The following is a 14720-nucleotide window of genomic DNA, read 5'->3' as shown; positions in this document are numbered from 1 at the left end:
CTCTGGGCCAGTAGGCTATTCCGTTGTACAGTCTGCAACACTGCATTTACAACTGTGGTTAATTTTCAATATCCTTGCAAAACCTCAAAACTTTCTTCTTTTCTAAAGTCCTACATAGTGCAGCTTGTGTGGGAGATCCTGACAGAGCTTCAGCTCAGCGGGTCTGTGAAGGGGGAGAGGCCGACAGAGAAGGCAGCAAACCCGGCCGGCAGCCGCCGCCTGTCCCGGCAGATTGTGGAGCTCGTAAAGTCCGACACTGTCTTACCAAATTTGCCATTAGCCATCAATTTTCGTAAAGCGGCCCATATTTGAGCTTTACATAGTTGATTTCTCGCATAAAGAAGTTTCAGAAGTGAATTTTGTAATGGAATAGCAGAGATCTGCGCGACCTAGATTCAGAAGACTACCTGATCTCAGGTCAGTTGTGTAGCCTATGTAAATGTTGGGGCATGACCGTTCTCTTACGTAAGCATCCAGCTTTGTTGAGATTCGCCCGTTTTCAGCGGCAGTTTCAAAATATGAGATTTTCATAGTAAAGGGGTGTCAATGGGATTTTGAGCTTCTATGTATGTCCTATTTACCCACCGAACTGTCGTTATTCAACTATGACAGGGTAAAATCGGTTTTGCATTCTATCACCCCTTTAACTTACAGAAACATTGTAAGCAGTACTTCACCTTCCACCTTCTCTTCCCTGTGGCGCTCTGTCAGTCGCATTTGTGTGTTAAGGCACGGATACCCGAACCGAGCCCGACGGATCCCGACGGGTCCCGACGGGTCCCGACGGGTCCCGATGGTACCAGACGGTACCCGACGGGCCGGGCCGGGTTCGGACAGATATTTAGAAATTATGGTCGGATTTGGGTCGGGCTCGGTTACATCAGCGTGATAAGGCATTTCTTGTAAAAAGGTGCTGCGGCTCCTTTAAGAGAGCTCAGTGCGTGCGTGTGTGTGTGTGTGTGTGTGTGTGTGTGGGCAGAAGAGAGATAGAGAAAGAGGAAGCAGACGTGTTGTAGATACGACCGGAGCAGAGTTGGTGGAATAAGTTTAAGTTTTGTACCCAGTGTGTGCGGTGTCCGAAATAAAGCCCAGACTGAAAGCCAAGTTCATTCACTGTCTCACCAGAAACAGGATATTAACCCTGACGATATTCATGTTATAACGTTATAGCCCATGTTAATGTTATAGCCCTGGAGGTAATGAGTCTCCCTGGTTTTCTGACCACAGTCGGAAAAGAAGCAAGCAGGAAAGGTTAACACATTGAACATTTTAAATTAAAGAGCTTATTAACGGGCGCTTGTTGCCCCGTGTGCGCTGATGCGTTCATCTGTTGACATTTCCGAATGCCTTCCTACAGTTGCTTAATAAATTTATACATTTTAATGCAGAAATGTTACATATTGTACCTTTAAGATCTTATCTGAATTCAACTCAATTCAATGTCATTCAAACAACTCTGAGTCTAAGTCCATAAATACAGAAAATGGATTCTGGCACGGAGAACAAAAACTGAAGGCTCAGTTAGCGGTGATTAGCGGTGATTAGCGGTGATTAGCTCCGTTAGCGGTTAGCTTCAGGCAGCTCTGGTTAGCTCCATTATAAAGATATGGAGTAGAGGAGATTGCCGTGGACAAGGGTAACAACCAGACTCTGATAAATGACATTCAGGGAGATTTCACAGCTGTGTGGTCGTGGCATTTCTACGGTTTGTTAATACAGTTAATCCCACAGCAAGACCTCCAGCAGCAAAGTTAAGTTAGCAAGTTACTAATAACTATAGCCCCTGAGCCTGAAGTGATTACCGTTGACGGTTGACTAGGGTGACCATATTTTGATTTCCAAAAAAGAGGACACTCGGCCCGGCCTCGAGGCAAATTCAGACAGGCTTCTCAGAGGTTAATGACCATGCTTTATTATGCCTCAATGGTGCAAAAATAACTTCTGTAATAAAATAAAATCTGTAACAACCTGCAACAAAATAATAGCTCTCTTTTAAAATAAATAAATAATATGAAATAATGTTCTAAATATGACCTCTTTTGTGTTAGAAAATCCAGCTTCAACAAAATATCTCTTAATACCTTTTCAATGTAATAAAATAAATAATAAAGACACTGAAACAAATGTGCCAGCTTTGCACACGGTGCACTGCGCCTCCCACTTGTCCGGTCCTGACCGGGATGCAAAATTACGAATCCCAGTATGGCCACGCCAAGACCCGCTCTACGAAGCAGCTCGATTGGTTGGAGTTAGGCATTTGACCTCAAGGGCTTAAGGTTAGGTTTGGGTTAAAACGCAGCGCCCAGGATGGGTGCTACGAGGGGCACGGGCACAAGGGGACAACTGGTGTGAATAAAACACTTTAAAGAACTCCTTAAAAAACTGGGTTTGGTTATATAAAAAAGAGGGGGCTGTTTAAAAGACGGCCAGATATTAAAAGAAGGTTAAAAGAACCACTGGACAGGAAGGACAGCGGGAAAAAACTTTAAATAAAAGGTCAACTCCACAACTACCCTGGTGTCTCTCCTAGAGAAATAACAAAGTAAATACATAAAATAAATAAATAATATATATATATATATATATATATATATATACACATATACATACATACATACACATACATACATATATACATACACACACATATTTATACACACACATACATACATTCACACACACACATACATAGAGTTATGTAATTAATGCATAAATAAATAAATAAAAAGCCGGCGTCCCAATAAATTCTAAACAAATATTAAAAAATCTTATTAAAACTCAAAGATTAAAACATTTTAAAGGGGTCATAAATACTGTCTGAGTTACTTGCCCTTGAGGTTAAGAAAATAAATATACACATACCATTAAAAGTTAGTAATAAAGGGTTAGGGGAATGGTCAGGGGATAGGACCTGTACATGTAAGCATGGACGCCTGGCCAATAGTAGTGTGTGGCCATAGTGGGAAAATAAATATTGCAACCGGGACGGTACGTGGGACATTTTTTTGCTGTTCAACTGTGAAGCTGCACTAGTCTTGTTTTATGGTTGTGTGGAGGCTCCACGCAGAGCTTTCTCCGTAGCCTACGTAAGTGGCCTGATGTTTATACTTGTGCGCTGGTGTGTGCGTTGAGCCGGCATGTGTGTGTGTGGTAGAGCGAGGGAGAAGTAAGAGTGACGGCGAGCGAGTAGTGAATCTAGAGTCTTGTGAGAGAAACAAAGTGTCTCCCCTGTGTTTTCTGACCACGGTGGGAAATCTTTAGCAGGAAACGCTTTGGCATTTTGTGTGCATTGCTGCTCCGCTGTCTGCTCTGGTCCTGTCTGCTCTGGTCCTGTCTGCTCTGGTCCCTGTCTGCTCTGGTCTCTGTTTGCTCTGGTCCTGTCTGCTCTGGTCCCTGTCTGCTCTGGTCCCTGTCTGCTCTGGTCTCTGTCTGCTCTGGTCCTGTCTGCTCTGGTCCCTGTCTGCTCTGGTCCGTGTCTGCTCTGGTCTCTGTCTGCTCTGGTCCTGTCTGCTCTGGTCCCTGTCTGCTCTGGTCCCTGTTTGCTCTGGTCCCTGTGTATGTGTGCGTTGCAGAGCAGCCCACAAAGCAGCCTCTCGGGAATTACATCACACAACAAAGTACCATAGTATTGTGTGCAGAGCGCCAGTCAATTTAAGTACATGCTTAATGATCCCATGAAAAACAGTGAAAACCGGACATTTTCATGAATTTATAAACCCCCCCCGGACACCCTGGACAGTAGGTAAAAAGTGGACATGTCCGGGCAAAAGAGGACGTTTGGTCACCCTACGGTTGACGCTGTCATGCACACGGAGCGCGACTTCACGAGGGGAAGGGGCTGGAGGCCGCTGGTCTTTGTGCGCTGTAAAAAATACTTTGTTGATTGGAAAAAAAAAGTAATTTGGTGCGCCCAGGTAAAACCTATGTATGGGAAACACTGGTTTATCACACATGATGCGGGTTTAAGATGATTACTGACAGGGGAGCATCGTGCTTGAACGTAGTTAGTGTGCTGGCATTCTCTGTCCAGCACGACGCACCAGGTACATTAAACTTAATGTCAACCTAGGCAGTGCCATTTCTTGCCTAAAATGTTTGAGAAACTTTAAAAAAAATTTCCTGATTGAAAACGGACCAAGCACTGCCCCAACTTGCATAGGTCGCTCAGAGCTACGTTGTTTGGTTGCTCTGATTGGTTGTAGGTCTCGTTTGGTCACTTCGATTAGTTGTAGGTCTTTTCAATTGTGTCCAGAGGCATTTTGGTCTGTGCCATTGATGAACGCCCCTAGGAATTGGAAAATTAACTGAGAGGTTTCAGACAAATAGGCATTTGCGAATTAGTCTGGCTATGCATAGCAAAACTGTATGGAACATAAAAAAGCATAAAAAGTAACTTTCTGACTTGGTCCAGAGATGTTCTGTACCAAATTTGGTGATCATTGCTCAACATTTGTAGGAGGAGTAGCAAAAAACCTGATTTGGACACAATTCAAAATGGTGGAAAAGCCACAGAATCCAGGACAAAAAGAAGTTTCTCTCTGAGATGTAAGGTTCAAAGGTTACAGGACAAAACATAAAGTTTGTTGTGATAGCGCCACCATCCTGCCAAATTTCAGGAGATGCACGCGCACACACACACACACACACACACACACAATCAGTGGACTTGCAAAATCAAGTATAACTTGACATGTTACAGTAAGTTAAGTCAATTTTATTTATATAGTTCTTGCCAATCACAAATTTGCCTCAAAGGGCTTTGATATAAAAACCCTGTACTGAATTGTTTACCTGAACAAAGTTTTAACTCTGTTTTGGTCTCGCTCAAGTCGATTACCATACCATCCATGGAAACGAGTGGAAGCCAATAGCTGCAATGACGGCAGTAAAAACATTTAAAATGTCATAAACACTATGACATGCCTTGCAAAATGTTAAACAGTAAGTGAATCAGTACAGAATTTGTAGTAAATAGGCTACAGCATCCATAATTACAGGTGTGGTCCTTTAAGAAACAATGAGGCTTTGTTGGAGGTTTTACAGACTGACGCACAATTAACAAACAGTAGAACCTCCATTTTACTTTTTAATAAAAGTCAGTATTGCTAGACCTATTTATTGTTCTAATTACTGTTGGAACACTCCCACTTGACCCTGTGCTAAGAGAACATGGAGCCAACTAATTTCCTGTCTTCATTACATGACACTGGTGTGTGTGTATGTGTGTGTGTGTGTGTGTGTGTTCCCTGGCCACACTCTCCCACTACCCTTTCTCTCCATTAGTGAGTATCAGTAACCTGTTAAGACTTCTAGTAGAGATGAAAACAACATGATCTGGGAAAATATTGAATAATCAATAGAAGGTAATTCTCTCTGATTACCCGGATACGTGTGCGGCGCACCAAAATGGTAGTTGAGTCTTGTCAAGTCACCTCCCTTCCCTCCCCCTTTGCTCTTCCTGCTTTCACAAGGCAAAAATCCATACTCAGCAAATACAATCTAATTTCTCCCTGCCCTGCCAGTTTAAATAGCCTGCATTGAATTAAGTCGGTAAAAACAGAAATCGATCTTTCCGTTGGCCATCTCAATGCAGCGCCTCGCACCACTGGGCCTGTAATCACCGCCGATCCCTGGGAGAAATTAACCCACAGAGAGGGGACAGGAGTGTATAGTATATGTAGGTGAGTGTGTGTAAGAGAGAGAGGCACACACTTGTCTGAGAGAAAGAGATATTGCTCTATTGGTTTACAATATGTTTTTATTAGCAGTCACAATAGTATTTGAGAGGCATTAAAAATATTAAATCTTGATTTATATAAAATACACTGTATTCCCCTTCAGTTAATATGAGCAGATCAATTCCACTTATTTAGTTGGAATTCACTTCGTTCAACTGAAATTCAGTCGAGTCATCTTCATTTCTCTTTCACTCTCTTCTTACACACCCTGATGGACACACCCTGTCCACACACACACACACACACACACACACACACACACACACACCTCATCTTGCCTCCTCCACCCTCTCAAACACTCATTAACTCTCTACTCTATCTTTTCTCACCAAACACTGTGTAGGAACACCGATCAATACAAGTTTGTGATGTGATTCCCCACTTTGAGTGCTTGCTCTCTGCTGATTTTCCCCTTCTCCCCTTTCTCTCTCCCCTCCTTTTATCCTTTCAGACCAAAACAAGAGGCAGGACCTGACACCTTTCAGCTGTCTGCTCTGACCCAAAACAAACTGCTTCACCGTTTTAAATTCAAAGTAAAAAAGATTTAAAACTGTTCTGTTGCAGGATAGTATCCAGGAAGGGTTAAGCTCAAGGGCAACTGAACTTGGTTAAAGATGCGCCAAAATAGTTTTGTCTCTCATCTACGAAATTCCACTATTTAGGCTACATCTACACTACATTGTTTTCATTTTCAAGCAGAATTTTGAGACAAAAACGATCTCCGTCCACACAAGAGTTTTAGTTTCAGTAGAAGATCTAATCCCCGTCCTTATTAACACGTCAGACAAAGCATATCACATGACCATTCGCATACACTGGGCATGCGCATGCCTGTGTAAACAGAAAGTAGATTATTTGACGTTACTCTGCGGTTGAAAATCATGGATGTACAAATTGAAAATACAGAAAATACTTTGGAGAAAGAACAACAATGGCAAAAAGTAAATCCAAAGGTATGTCATCCTACCTAACTGATAAGACTGACTGACGTGCTTCGTAGTTTCTAAAGGTCTCCATTTGTGCCCGTCCAGACTACAAAGCAACCCCGAGGTTTTCAAACCAAATGGGGGCAGCAGTGTTTCCAAATGTCTCCGTTTCAGGGGCTCGGAAACGCCAGAGTATTGTGGACGCGATGTTCAAAGACTGACATGACGCCGTCATAATCATGACATGACAAAAATGAAATCTCTGCTACGTTTGAATTAATGTTCGGTATTGTATTGTAGTGTTCAGGCAAATTAATCTAGTATGAAACGGATACATTTGTCATTTATTTTAACATAACCAGCTTTGTATTTCTTGTTTTCCCAAATGACCTTTTGTGTATTGTAAACATATACATATTTTATATGGTTGTGAAGCTATTTAGGGACCCTAATTGACTTTAGACTTCAGTTTTAGGGCACCCTTATTGACAAGTTATTACGATTAGGGAAATGGCGGACCCAAAAATGCAGAGACAACAGAGCAGTGGTGAGCTTGAGGATTTAATAAAATAAAAACGGATACAACAAAAGGAATCCTGAAGAAAGCAGGCAAAAAACGGTACCAAAAACCATTGAGGAACCAAAAGACCAGGCATTCAAAAATAAACTGGCACACTGAGACAAAGGGGGTAGACACGCACACACAATGATCTTACAACAGACAAAGTTAACACAGAGACTAAATACACAAGGTAACAAGGGTGAAACAAGGGACCGGTGACACGAGGGCTCAGGAACAGGTGAAACACATCAGGGCGGGGCAGAGAATCAAAAAGGCAGGAAAAACAAGACAGGAAGTAAAACAAGACATGACAAGGGAGAAAACAGACTACAAAATAAAACAGGAAACTGAAACATAAAACATACACAAGGATGAAAACAGGGTAAAACGCAACAGAGAACACAAGAAAAAACAAGGAAACGGGGAATGAATTAAAGGTCCCATGACATGGTGCTCTTTGGATGCTTTTATATAGGCCTTAGTGGTCCCCTAATACTGTATCTGAAGTCTCCTTTATATAGACCTTAGTGGTCCCCTAATACTATATCTGAAGTCTATTTTATATAGGCCTTAGTGGTCCCCTAATACTGTATCTGAAGTCTCTTTTATATAGGCCTTAGTGGTCCCCTAATACTGTATCTGAAGTCTCTTTTATATAGACCTTAGTGGTCCCCTAATACTGTATCTGAAGTTTCTGTTATATAGTAAGTAAGTAAGTAAGTAATTTATTTGATATAGCACCTTTCCCAGACATAGTCACAAAGTGCTTCACACAAAAGACATTTGATTAAAAAAAAACAAAAAAAAAACATTAAAATCCAAAACAGAAAATAAACAAGCAACAATAAATGCAGTTTGAGTGAGGGTTCAAAAAAACCCAAATTTACAAACATGAGACAAAAGCCATTTGGAACAAGTATGTTTTCAAATGCTTTCTAAAAGCGTCAACCGAGATTGCAGAACGTAAGTTAACAGGAAGAGCGTTCCACAAGGTCGGAGCTACCACTTCGAAAGAACGGTCACCTTTAGTCTTTAAACGAGTGCGAGGGACCACCAGTAGTCCCTGGTTAGAGGACCTGAGTGACCTGGTAGTGATGTACGGCTGGAGCAGGTCAGAGATATAAGCAGGCGCCTGACCATGCAATGCTTTATATGTCAGAACTAGAACCTTAAATTGGATCCTGAACTTTATTGGAAGGCAATGTAACATGGATAACACAGGAGTGATGTGTGACATTCTGTTAGACCTGGTCAACAGCCTAGCAGCTGAATTTTGCACTAGTTGCAGACGTTCCTGGGATGACTTGCTAAGACAGGTGAAAATAGAGTTACAGTAATCAAGTCGAGATGAAACAAAACCATGAATGATCATCTCAAGTTCCCCTTGTGATACCATGGTCCTGAGTTTAGCAATGTTTCTCAATTGGAAGAAACATGTACGGGACAGAGACCTGACATGTTGTTCAAGAAACATATTCTGATCAAATATAACACCAAGGTTTCTAAGATTGGACTGTACCACTGAAGAAAGGGACCCCAGAAGATTAATAACTTTGGAGGCTGTAATATCCGGAGCGACAATAAGGACTTCGGTCTTAGCCTCATTAAGCTGCAAGAAATTGTTTGCCAACCAATCCTTAATGGAGGACAAGCAATTAAGCAATGCAGACACTTTGTTGATTTCCTCCGGCTTAAAAGAGACATACAGCTGGATGTCATCAGCGTAGAAATGATAACTTATATCTCCAAATTTCCTAATTAAGTGGCCTAGGGGAAGCATATACAATGTAAATAAAATTGGACCCAACACAGAGCCCTGTGGCACCCCACAGGATAGAGCCGCGTTTTCAGAGGAATAGGGGCCTAGTGACACTGAATAGGTTCTATCTGTGAGATAGGAGGTGAACCAGTCCAAGGCGCTCCCAGAGATCCCAACCCAGTGCTTAAGTCTGTCAAGTAAAATGGAGTGATCCACAGTATCGAACGCTGCGCTAAGGTCCAACAGTACCAGAACAGAACATTTCCCCGCATCAGAAGACATCATTAGATCATTAGATACTCCTTAAATATAGACCTTAGTGGTCCCCTTATACTGTATCTGAAGTCTCTTTTATATAGACCTTAGTGGTCCCCTAATACTGAATCTGAAGTCTCTTTTATATAGGCCTTAGTGGTCCCCTAATACTGTATCTGAAGTCTCTTTCCCGAAATTCAACCTTGGTGCAGAATTACAGCCACTAGAGCCAGTCCCACAATGAGCTTTCCTTAAAGATGCAGTAGGTAAGTCTTATAAAACTAACTTTCTGTCATATTTGCTGAAACTGACCATATGTTCCAGTAGTACTACATGAATTATGTAATATAAAAGAAATCCAGCTCCTCTGGCACCACCTACAGCCTGTAGTGCGATTGGCAAAATTCCACCGCTCCCGGTTGATTTTCTCCAATCAGGGCCACAGGGGTGGTCTATCTGCCTGTCAATCACTGCTCATGCACGCACACGCATATAAGAGCGTTCTCCCCTCCCCCCTCCCTGCGCACGAGCTGCAGAAACGTTTCCCTAAGCTCGGGTGAATATTGCAGTGGCTTTTCAGAGGTGGCGTGAGCTCCGGGATTTTAAAGATCTGAAGAACGATGCAGATGTAGCCACATTTCCTCTCAACAGGTAACATAATTACCATGAATGATTTATCTTTCACTTGGTTATCTACCTATCACCATTTCTAGCCACTGGGGGACCATAGGCAGGCTGGGGGAACTCACGTTAATGTTAAAAAACCTCATGCCATGGGACCTTTAAGACAATAAAACAGGAAAAACTATAACAGAAAATTGCAAACATGACACAAGTAGCCTATAGATCTGTCACTCAGATTTTAGGTTGACCTGGCTTTGTTCAATTTTGTGTCCCAACTCTCTGCTACGTTTGAATTAATGTTAGGTATTGTATTGTAGTGTTCAGGAAAATTAATCTAGTATGAAACGGATACATTTGTCATTTATTTTCACATAACCAGCTTTGTATTTCTTGTTTTCCCAAATTACCTTTTGTGTATTGTAAACATATACATATTTTATATGGTTGTGAAGCTATTTAGGGCAAAGAAACTTTTAATGAATTTAATATGCTAAACTTCAATGTGATATGTCAGTTCTCTGGCTAGTATTGTTGTTGCTTGGTTTGATTGTTTTGTTGCCACGTGTGGGCCCATGGTCCCATTGAAGGTCCAGGACCACGGTTCGCCACTTTGCCACATATAATATTAAATAAAGTTAACTGTTCACTCAATACAGTAATGTGAACTATTTAAATTAGCTGGATACATGTTACATCTTACCAGTGTATCACCGTGTGTACTTCATCCACAGCAATCCCACCAATTGGTCCCAAAACATCCCAGTAAGATAGTAAATGCCGTAAACATATTCCTAGTAAATATTTACAATAATTTACTGAAAGAACCAAGCAGGCCTACCTTGTTGCACGATCCAAATGTCAAAGAGAGGGAAAGTGAAGACGAGAAAGAGCTGATCCATGGGTGGTTGTCTTGATAATATATGTATAATTATTGATCTTGGCAGTTGACGCTGCAGGCCCAAGGGATACACACACATACACACACAAACAAACAGGCACAGGGTTTATTCAAGGCACAAAGAACTAATTGAAAGGCAGACGACAGTATTTATTATTCATAGTTTGGGCCTTTGTGATGGTTATGCATTTATTTACTGACTTTATTTGATGTGCTGCCATTTGCATGGGTGCTATATAATTAATGTAACACTTGGCTGGTAATCACCATGGCTTTTAGCATGTTGTCAACTGTTGAATACATGTATTGTGTATTGTTATGTTATAATGAATGAAAACAACACAGTGATGATTATTCCTTTTTCCAGTTGCCGTTTAGTGCCATAGAGTGCACTCCATGGAAGTTCATTCTGTAATCAAGTTAGCATGTGCTTTGTGTATCCTGTTTCTTATTAAAAGTAGCTGACTTTAGGGCAGACTGGGAACAAGTAATGATTTTTTGATGGGTGCAGAGTGAGAGCTCATATATTCACTCAAGTGCTGAGACAATTACTCTGCCGATATGAGAGTCAGACTGTGAGTTGGTGTTGACTTGAGGAGGATATAATGGTGAGGTCTCAGACAGAAAATTCCCTTAGCGCGGATTTCACCCCAAATACCCAGCTGTGTTATTATTAACACTTTTATTTACCAGAAAGCAACTCTTCTACTTTTAAAAAATATATTTATTGCTTTGCTGTGGCAGAAAATTGCCTAAATTTGATGAGAACGCACACTTGCACTCAATTTTCCATGCATCACTCATCCAGGAGCTATCAAAGTGACATCAATTAGTAAGAATGGGACGCGAAGGCATCATTTATAGTCGAAAAAATAATCACAAAACATTCAGCCCTAGGGGGATCCGCAACACAATTTGGTTGTGCCACAGTTTTTCATTCTGCCCTCCTGCCTGTCACATCTAGTACCCGTTCCCACTTACATCTGGGAGCTATCAGGGGCTAATTAGCAGATAATCAATGTTTAATTAAAATGGGGTTGTTAATTAAAGTGACTGGTGGAGGGGTTTGGGACCCTTTTTTCTCTCTCCCTCTAACACCTCAGGCATTGTAGGAATATGGGGCTTCTCTGGGGGAGCACAGGGAGATATGTTAAACTGTAAACTTTGGTAACTTAAGGAAGAGTTTGCAAAGCCATTAAAAGCAAATTGAATTGAAACTCACATCAAGTTGTCAAGTGAGGAATTACATAGCCAGTGTTTTCATAAAACTCTGAGGTATCATCACCTTCTGTTGTATTCATGGGCCTGACCTCAGACTTTGTTTCAATTGTGATATATGTGCTCTGTGCAAGATAGAGAATAGAGCAGGGGCTTAAACTCAGTGTTAGGCAATATACTATAAAGGACCTCATGGTGGAGATATTTTCTTCTGGGTGCAGTTAATCTATACTTGTAGAGGATGACAGATGGCCTTTTGACTTGTTTTTAGTGGCTTTGATTGAATAGCAGCCTCGACTGTCTTGTTTCCAGTAGAACAAATGAGTTTCAGTGTGAGTAGCCACCAGCACAGGGGCTGCTCCTTCAAAATGAGGTATTTTTATCCACTGCCTCTGCTGGGAGTAAATGGAAGTTTGGTGAGAGAGGAAGAGGGAAGAGGTTTCGAAGTGACACACAAATAGAGCAGTGTGTGTGTGTGTGTGTGTGTGTGTGTGTGTGTGTGTGTGTGTGTGTGTGTGTGTGTGTGTGTGTGTGTGTGAGATAGGGGATGCACTCGTCCCCTGGCCATGCCAAGAAGCTGTATTTTTAAGCTGGAGCTAATTGGAAACGGAGTACAACAGGACTCTCATAAGAAAAATATCCCTTTTATTGCAGCCAGTGATTAACACTGACCTTTAGCTAAGAAGGAAAAGTGCTTGAGCTGAGAGGAAGGCAGATAGAGAGGGAGAGAGGAGAGAAAATGACAGAAAGAGGCGCGACAGATCACAGTAATTAATGTCTATGGGAGACCTTAAGGCGTTATGCAAATAAAAGATGAATTCCAAAGTTCAAACTCACCACATGGGTGCATGTCTGCGTGCGCGCACACACACACACACACACACACACACACACACACACACACACACACACACTTTTTCCTCAATAGAAAGGAAGCCTTAAAAGGAAAGGAGAAAAAAACAAAAGTTGGCCAATACCTAATATGATGCTACGTAGGAGATCAACTTTTAGGCTTATTAAGGCTGTTTTGAGACTGCAGTGCAGAATGAAGCACTCAGTGCATTGATTCCCAACCAGGGTTACAATTACAAGCATATATCAGCTTTAACACCTTAAAGGAGAATTCCGGCCAATTTTTACGTTAATGTTGATCGCTATAAACATGCATGTACTTTCGATTGAAAAAACCCCGACCCGAATCAGTGCAGGCAACACGGAGAAGCTGCAGCTACATGTATGAGCTTCCACTGAGCTAAAACGACAGTTGTCGGGGCAAGTTTTAGAGTGCCTTTGTGCCTCTTAACAGACATAAAATGCAATTAAAATGTCTGTGCAACATAAACAGGGCCCTTCCGTGACAAGTAGATGTGTTTTCAACTCAGACATTGTTTAAATTCACCTACCCTGGTCCCTGTCTCGATCCTGCCGGTAGCTAGCTTTCCCTGCTAGCTGATAGCCGTTAGCTGCTAGCTGCCGTCTAGTGAGTGTGTTCACCCAGGCTTCTATGATAATCATCCCGACAACAATCCACGGAGCGGTGGTGGTCTGGCTATGTCCTCTAGAGGACAGGTCATGTCACGTCTTGAAGTTTATTCCCCCCTAAAAAAAGTGTGTTACGGCCACAGCAAACAAACACATCTGCATACTGTTTCCCTTTTCCTGCTACAACGGGACTTCAGCGCAAGACTACAGCTACTTTAACGCTATCACTGTGCAAGCCACAGACATCATTTGGCCCATTTCCATGTAGTTACATAGTCACTGATATGGTCATAACCACTACATTGCTCAATTACCTATTTTTGAGGGGTAATAAACTTCAAGTTTTAGTGAAGGCATGACCTGTCCTCTGGAGGACATAGCTAAGGCGCTAATACGATCACTTACTGTATATGCTACATATAAAAGAAAAGGAAGAAGAGTAGGCCTACTAGTCTGGCTATCACCAATCCACAGCCTGGTCATGATGAGGGACAGACAGCAGAGTTAATTTCACATCAGGTACTGGTAAGTGCCAGGAGCAGGACACATTATAATAGGCTGCCTTTATCCCTACCTAATTTCTGTTAGTTTAATCTGAAACATTAAACGTGTTAGAAATGAATCATGGGTTGACTGCGATTTCACTTATTTGTATATGAGAGGTTGTAGTGAGCTCACTTTTGCTGCTAGGATGAAGACTATGGTATTGAATTAAATGGGAAAACATCAGGAATGCATTGGTACCACTCTAAACGTGCTAACAAACAGGGAAGGGGGCGAAATAATTCACTAAATGTTACCAAAAGTTTAACCAAATAAATCCTAGCTTGCACTTTCTGTCTGTCTTCCATCAGAGCACAGTTTTTCCTTGTCCTTCATATTTTCATTTGCTATTGTGGAAGTGGCAAAGTCATCAACCTGGTGGTTGATTATGAAAGTCATTTTCATCATTTCACAGCCTTAATATGAATCAAAAGTGTAATATGACATTGACAAAATATTAAATAGGTTATTCAATGCTAATTCTTTCACTTTAAAATCATTTGTTTATTCAGGTTGAAGATAGTTGCAGCACAAAAGATGACAGGGAGAGTGCAGGGAAGTGCCAGGATGTCCCAGAATGCTCTAAATCACAATATTTCAGACTGCCCAAGTCAGATAGTCACAGCCTGGAAAATGGTTTTGCTTACCACCCTCAGCAAAAGCCTAAACACCTGTCTCAACAGAGAGTGTTTAGTTGTAAAGATGGTACCAACCG

This window comes from Perca fluviatilis, chromosome 21 (assembly GCF_010015445.1).
Source record: "Perca fluviatilis chromosome 21, GENO_Pfluv_1.0, whole genome shotgun sequence".
Lineage (NCBI taxonomy): Eukaryota > Metazoa > Chordata > Actinopteri > Perciformes > Percidae > Perca > Perca fluviatilis.
This window is presented reverse-complemented; position numbering follows the sequence as displayed.